The sequence below is a fragment of the Mauremys reevesii genome, unplaced genomic scaffold, assembly GCF_016161935.1.
Source record: "Mauremys reevesii isolate NIE-2019 unplaced genomic scaffold, ASM1616193v1 Contig27, whole genome shotgun sequence".
Taxonomy (NCBI): domain Eukaryota; kingdom Metazoa; phylum Chordata; order Testudines; family Geoemydidae; genus Mauremys; species Mauremys reevesii.
Genome location: NW_024100837.1, coordinates 382,660 through 390,757, shown reverse-complemented (window position 1 = coordinate 390,757; position 8,098 = coordinate 382,660).

The following is an 8,098-nucleotide window of genomic DNA, read 5'->3' as shown; positions in this document are numbered from 1 at the left end:
GCGTGCTTTAGGATGAATGAAAACAAGGATTTTGGGGTGAAAGCACTCTTGAGTGTACCAACCATTTATCAGACAGAGGAGCTGCATCCCCATTGATTTATATCCTGAAACCACCTGGAAAACAAAGATGAGTTACCATAGTTTTGAGTTCAGAAAACCCCATTGTAACAACAGATCCATGAGAAACCCTTTGTTTGGAGGGAACACTGCCCTCAGAAGTGGCTTTTCCCTACTTTGCACGTGGCCAGATAAAGAAATTGGTCATTCAGGGATGATGAAGTCAATGGTGAGGACATATGGTATAATGGTTGAGAATGGACTTCTGAGTTCTAGCCATGCTAGTGATGTGCTGTGCAGTCTTGTGACAGTCACTTAACATTTCTGTGCCTCTATTTCTCTATATGTAAATGGGGCCAGTACTGCTTCTTTTACTCACTGAGGGGGCACAAACATTGTTTAATACTTTGAGTTCCTGGGATAAACTATTATATCACCCTCCAACTTTTCAGTCACCTTAGACAACTGAATAATATCACCTCTTAAGTAACCCCACAACAATGTATCCATTTGGTTCAGATGCAACTGGAAAAGGATTGAGCAGGAGTTTGTTTTGCGGCTATGGATTTCAAAAATCAGCAGAGCCGCTGTTATGCCACATGGCTTTTATTCATGCCACTTCAGTGCTGGTGTCTGGAGGAAAGATTCACGTCTGAAAAGGTAAAAACCAATTGCTTCCTTTTTTTCTTTTTTTAAAACGAGTCATCAAGCTATTACACACACGTGCACGCTATGGTGAAACAAGCTCTGCCCTTGGTCGTTTAATGAAATGTCACCTTAAATGAAGCAAACACTGTGAGCGATCAGAGAGCTTGGGGAATCTGGCCTGGTGAGTAAGCTTGCATTTGAAAATTATTGTTTGGGAGCATATGGAGAGGCTGGCTTACGAGCGCTGGAAAATATGCCTGGACATGCTGAGAAACATGAGTAGGCATATTTAACAGTGACAGCTCTCAAGCTATTTTGCTGGTTCCCTTCTGAGTGCTAACCTTCCTCCCTTACCTGCTCCAGTGCAAGATCAGCACAATGATTCTCCTGTTTCCTTCTCTCCAAAGGCCTGGCCCAGAGCTGGATGGTTTTCTCATCCTGTGAAAATTTACTAAGATTTCTAAATAAATAAATCCCTTTACACATCAGGACAAAGAAGACACTTCCAAAAGCACAGATTTGAACCTGCATCAGCCACTTTTAAGGTGAGCACCCTGGCCAACAGTCTTCCGGCTATTTACAATTGGTGCTTTCTCGGACTTTCCTGTTGGAGCTTTTCTGTTTTGTATAAACAAACATCCCTTGGGCTAGAGAGAGACTGATACTACAGCCTGGTGGGCCCAAGTCCCTTAGGGTTGCCAACTGTCTAATCACACAAACCCAAACCTGCCCCTTGCCCTGAGGCCACGCCCCTGCCATGCCCCTTCTCTGAGACCATGCGCCACTCATTCCATACCCCCTCCCTCTGATGCTCGCTCTCCTCCACCCTCACTCACTTTCAGCGGGCTGGGACAGGGAGTTGGGTTGCGGGAGGGGGTGCAGGCTCTGGGCCGGGGCCAAGGGGTTCTGAGTGAGGGAGGAGACTCCGGGCTGAGCCTGGGGCAGGGTGTTGGGGTGTAGGAGGGGGTGCAGGGTGCAAGCTCTGGGAGGGCATTTGGGTGCAGGAGAGGGCTCACAGCTGGGGCAGGGGATGGGGTGGGGAGGCAGGGGGAGGTTCTGGGGGGGGAGTTTGGGTGTGGGAGGGGGTTTGGAGTGCTGGCTGTGGGAGGGGGCTCAGAACTGGGGCAGGGGGTGCAGGGTGCTGGTGTAACCCACATGCATCCTGGGTGTGGTGTTCTGTCCCATCTAGTGGCACCGAAACCACTTAGAGAGAGAGTTAAATGAGTTTGCTCTACAGCCTTAGCTAACAGACAGCTGGCTTTTAGCTCATGCGGTAGAGGCTCATGCACTAAGCTCCAGAGATCCCAGGTTCAATCCCGCCTGCCGACAACTGGTGTTTGTCAGCATTACACAAGCTCTGGGACATAGTTCAGGTGCAGGAGGGGGCTCCTGGCTGGGATTGGGGTGTAGGAGGGGGTGAGGGGTCCAAGCTCGGGCTGGGCAGAACTTACCCCGGTTGGTGGGGCTAAGGCAGGCTCCCTGCCTGCCCTGACCCCGCACTGCTTGTGGAAGCAGCCAGCACATCCCTGCAGGGTGGGGAGGGGACTCCATGCGCTTCCCCTGCCTGCCAGCACCACCGTTCCCGGCCAGTGGGAACTGTGGGGGCAGTGCTAGTAGGCAGGGGCAGTATGTGGAGACCCGCCAGGGGCCACAGGGACATGCTGGCTGCCTTCTGGAGTGGCATGGAGCCAGGGCAGGCAGGGAGCCTGCCTTATCCCTGCTGCGCCACTAGACTTTAAGCCGGCTAAAATCTCACAGATTGACATCAGTAGCCTCCAAGGGAGTGTTGTTTGAGAGATGTCACCACTTCCCCTCTCTCTGCCCCATCAGCAAGGAACCAAGCACAAGAAACCTAGCAGAGCATGCAGGTGAATTCAAGCCTCCTATGGGGCAGCCAAGTTCAAAAAGTCCAGTAGAGCAAGAGAGCTGCACAACCTACTATGTGGCAACTCACACAGGCAGAAATAATTGTGTGGCTGGAACTTGGAAGAGTACCACTGCTTTCCCCCTCCCCCAATTTAACCCCTATTTTCTGATATGGATTTGCCTCCCAGAGGACAGCCAGCTCAGTCGAAATCTGACCAAGTTTGTCAGCAATGGTGATGGGAAACCACTTAAAGTGAGACAAAGTCTGCACTGAGGCAGCCTGCATTTACCAAGCTGTAAACCACTCAGATCGGGAGTCAGCATGCCACAAACAGATGCAGCTAACAGGAGAGTCTGGAGACCAGAGTTGCAGATTCAGTGCTTGGAGGAAGCAGGTCTTCATGACTAGTGTATTTGGTCAGTCTGGTGGTTGTTTGTTCTCGGTGCATGGGTTGAATAACTGGGCCGTGAGCCCCTGAATAAGCTGCTGAGACAGGTCTGTTTATTGTTGCCTTGGTAAAGGTCACAGGGCTCTGACCCTTGAAGCTTTAATCAGCCCTGCTGTTTGAAGTCCGTGATTGTGGGAGACAGAGCTGAGCTGAGCCAAGCAGGGAAATGTGGTATTAAGAAAAAAATCACTTGCTATATGAACTACGGAACCACAAACAGAGGAAGCTACAAGGAGTGTTTTGGAGAGAGCTGGGAGGAAGTGTGAGAAGCTTTCCCACCATGTTAATCTCTATATGAGATTTCAAAATGGCCAATGATGGAAAAGTGGTGATGACCTGCAATAGATGTGACAAGTTTCAGAATCTCTAGGTAGCCAGCTGAGGCTGGAGCAGATGCTGGCTGAAGCAGAAACAAGGGCATTACGCTGAGATTACTGGCAAGGTGTTCCTGGCTAGGAAGTGATGTTGAACAGACTGGAGACACTGCTTCCCTTAAGAGCCTATATACCTGCCTTGGAATCATCTGTGTGGGACATCACCTGTGGATTGGCTGAACCCTGTGAGTAACTGATGACTCATTACACTCAAGTAGACTCAGGTTCAGAGGATGAGTTATACAGGCATGAGTTATCACACATTTTCTTTCCTGCCTGAAGCCAGAAGAGACTTCCTGTGCTCAAAATGCAAATGGGTCCCTGTGGTGGAAGAAAAGATTCTTGGATTGGAAGGGCAAATAGAGACACTGCTGAGTTCCTAGACATCCAGGTTTGGGAAACATAAGTACCCCAGAGTCAAAGAAGAAGGAACTGGCCACCAAGGAATCATGAGAGAGGAAGTTGAGGAGGCCTGGCAGTTTGTAACCACCAGAGGCAAGAGGTCACAGTGGCATTCTACATGGCTAGTGACAAATGACGATGGGCAGGTTGTGGCCACCAGAGAGAAGAGGACCACGAGAGATTCCACACAGCTGGAAGTTTCCAATACATACCAGGTCCTCAAGGTGAAAATTGAAAGATACCTCTCAGGATCCATCAGCTCCACGGGAATGGAGAGCTACACAGGACACACATGCGGATGTCACCTTGGCCTAACCGGTAAGAAAATGGAGCTAGTCTCCAAAAGGTTCTGCAACCATGCAAGGAAGATAGATGATCCTAGCTGGAGAGTCAATACTCAAAAGAACACACTTCAAGGGACAAAAGGATAATGTGTTGTCTTCCCAGAGCCAAGACATGAGATGTCACTGAATGTGGACGGGCTTCTGAAGTCGACAGGCAAGGATCCATTGTTGACGGTTCATACTGGCACTAATTACATTGTGTTGTGGGATATCTTGCAGATAATATATTACTTCAGAGAACTTGGAAGCATGCTGAAGAATGTCCACACAACCTTCTGAGATCCTTCCAGTCCCACAAGTGAAAGAAGACAATAGGCAGAAGATTCTAGAAGGAAACTGCTGGCTAGGTAAGCAGTGGAGGGTGTAAGGTTTGGGTTTTGTGGAACAGTGGTCCACTTTTTGTGGGGATGAGTGTGTATTGTTTGGACAGCCTCCACCTCAGTAGAAAGGGAATAGAGTGTTAAAATAAGAACAAAAACAGGATAAAAGAGGAAAGATATGAGCACTCAGCGCAAAAATCAAGATGTTGTGTACAAAATTAATCAAGGAACCAAAGAACATGAAGAGAAGAAATGATTTAATTGCCTATACACCAATGCTAGGAGCCTTGGTAACAAACAAAGAGGAATTGGAATTATTCATTTACCAGCATAAAGTCAATCTAGTTGGTATTACTGAAACCTGATGGGATGATTCACATGATTGGAATGTTAAAATCAATGGCTATAACCTATTTTGGAAGGATCAACCAGGCAAAATGAGAGGGGTAGTGGCACTCTGCCAAAAATGACATTACCTGATTCTGAGTTACTGATAACTCTGATCCATAAGGATTCAAGATTATTTTCCACTGTATCCTTACAGATAAAGCAGAAGATGGGGTATTAGTTGGTGTTTCCTACAGATGACCAAATCAAACTGGGGAACAGGATGACTGGCTCCTTATGCACCTATCTATGATGTGTAGGAAGAAAAGCTGCAGTATTATTGTGGACTTCAGTTTGAGTGACATATGCTGGAGGTCTCATGCTGCCGGTACTAAAACATCCTTGGAATTTCTAAACATGATAGACGACAATTTCCTGACTCAAAAAGTGTTGCAGACAGCATGGGCGAATTCTTTCTTAAACCTAATCTTGACAGATAAAGAGGAACTGATCACAGAACTAAAAACGAATGGTAGTTTAGGATGAAGTGGTCATGACTTGATCCCATTTGTAATGTGCAAACAGTATATGTCTTGGAAAACCGGGGAAGTTCCAAAAGACTGGCAGAAAGCTAATGTTTTGCCAATACTTAAAAAACGATAAATGGTATGGCCCAGATAATTATAGGCCTGTCAGTCTGACAGTGATCCTGGCAAAATAATGGAGTGCTACGTACTTGGGTGGCTAGCCTGTGCCACTGCCCATGCAGCCATAGTTGCACTGCTGTTTTTAGTGAATTAACTTGATGTAAGCTGGCATTTATACACCTACCTAATCTGTGCTGTAGACATACCTTAAACTGCATTATGTGTGAGTGTAAAATGAGCCTGTGTTCTGGCTGCGACAAACATTTCTGCTTAACACAAGAGATTAAATCATTTTTATTTCTGGTTGCTCCTCCTCTGACTTTTTGACAACTCCTTTAGGGGATTAGATGCACCCCCAACACTGTACGTGTATATTGCTGCACACGCCCAAGCCTGAATTTGTATGCCCAGTGTGTAAGTCTGCACCCATGTGCTCAGTTTTGCAGGTGGCTTTTGCATTGACAGAAGGTGCACTTGGAGATGGTGTGGCCACCCAGGTTTGATACTTTGCTCCTTGAAAGGGAAAAGACATTAAAACCTTTCCAACAGGATGGGCTCACTTAATCTTTATTACAAGTTTGACATGTTGAACTGTTCATGGAGAACAAGGAGCTTGGTTGAACATGGTGCTGCATGGCTTACAAACTGAACCTGCTCGGTGTCTTTATAGTTTAGGGCTCACAATGGCTTAGCACATTTCTCAGCCAGAGTACAGTAGCTCCTATGGCGCCATGGTGAGTATTTGTCTTTTGAGGGGCTCCTCTATTGGAACTGAAACACCATCCAGTTTGAGATCCAAATCAGGCCACTGATGCACGTTTGCTTAACTTGGAAATGTGAAACTAGGTCTGCGGCCTGTTTGATGTCATGTCATGGGACACAGATGTAGAAATAGACCTGTTGAACACTTTATAAAGTATTTATTAAAATATGAATATAGGTTTCTTAATTCAGTGTTCTCAACTTGTGTTCCACAAGCCCCGGAGGGTCCACAGACTATGTCTAAGATTTCCAAAAAGATCTGCGCCTCCATTTGAAATTGTTTGGGGGTCCACAAATGAAAAAAGATTGCAAACTACTGCCTTAATGTACCATCTACACAGGCTTAAGGGACAAGAGACAGAGAGTTGGATACAAAGTGTATCTCTGATGCCTTTGAAGTTAGTGGAAGTTTTGACATTGAGTTTGGTGAGAGCAGATTTGGGCTAACATGGAGCCCTTTAGAAAATCCCACCCCTAGTCTGTACATTTGGAATTTTACATACTCTCTACTTCCAATTTTTCTAGGATCCCCTAGGTCTAGACAGAAATAAAGAAACATTTATTATCGTAGAAACTAGGGGTGGGGGAAAGGCATTAGGATATAGTACCTAGACTATTCCCCACCGGGCAGGATTGTTCCATACAGTAATTCTTCTGTTCCTATTAATTATTATTTCTATTGCAGTAGTGCCTAGGAATTCCAAGATGGGATTAAAGGCTTATTTTATGAGGAACTGTACAGGGCCTACCGCAGGGAGCTCACTGTCTAGGATTTAGGCAATATGCAACAGAAACAAATGAGGGGATTGGAATCAGAGGACATGGTAACAGACACAGGTGTGTTTGCATAAGTTAGTACACACAGGTGGTGCTTAACTTAACCAAGGGCTGACAGTCAGACTTATAGTCATCCAGGCACAAGGAGGTTTTATAGGCGGATTTCAAAGATAAGGTGGTGGGTTAGCAAATTTTGACAGGGACTGCTTCCCAAGAGTAGAGGGAGGGGGAGATAGGAGACAGCATTAAAGCATTCTAGCACAGTAAAGAAATGTTCCAGTCTAATTTAAAACACCCCTAGCTATGTGGTTGCCTCCATTTACTTGGGAGATTATTCTACAGGCTAATAAATCTCACTAACTTTTCCTGATGTTCATCCGGAATGTTCCTTTTCTTAATTTCACCTCCCCATAGCAACAAAACTTTGATATCACAGGAAAAGCCTCAAAACCCAAGATGCTTCTAATTGTAATAATAATTATTACTATTCTTCGCACACCCAGCCAGACTGCCATTTTCAGAGAGCACTAACAGCCTCTTACCTGGCAGTGGGAAACAAAGGAAGAAAAGTTTGAGTCATACAAGCTAGGCGGAGTGGGTGGAACTTAGCTGGCTGTGCTGACCTTTTTCATTACTCAGGCAACACTATTGATTAGGTAATCACAGGCTGCTAATAGAGGAAACAGTCACTTGTAATGGTAAAATGAAGCTGGGGGGGGAAGAGGTCTGTTATTAAAAGACTCGGGAGTCTGATTCCTTTCTTTTCTTCATTTGTTTTGTTGATGGAAGATTTTTTCAGCATGTAAGGCAACATAGTACACATGAAACAAAAATAATGTGCAATGATATTAAAGGTACATGAGATCTTTCATATGAAGTTCAAGCTTCTTGTCATGGCTCTGCAGGTCTTTGCCCCCACTCCCATCAGAGCTCCCATTCCCTCTTTCTCCTATTCTTGCTATTTACTTGCTTCCAAGACTTTCTAACTCCCTTTAAATGTCCATCTCCTACTCTCCTATTCAGACCTTCCTCTGTGTTGCCTCTTGTGCTTAAAATGCCTTCCCCTTTGAGCAGAAAATGAACACCCTCTCCTCATTTGACTCCTCTTCTTCCAATAAATCTCTT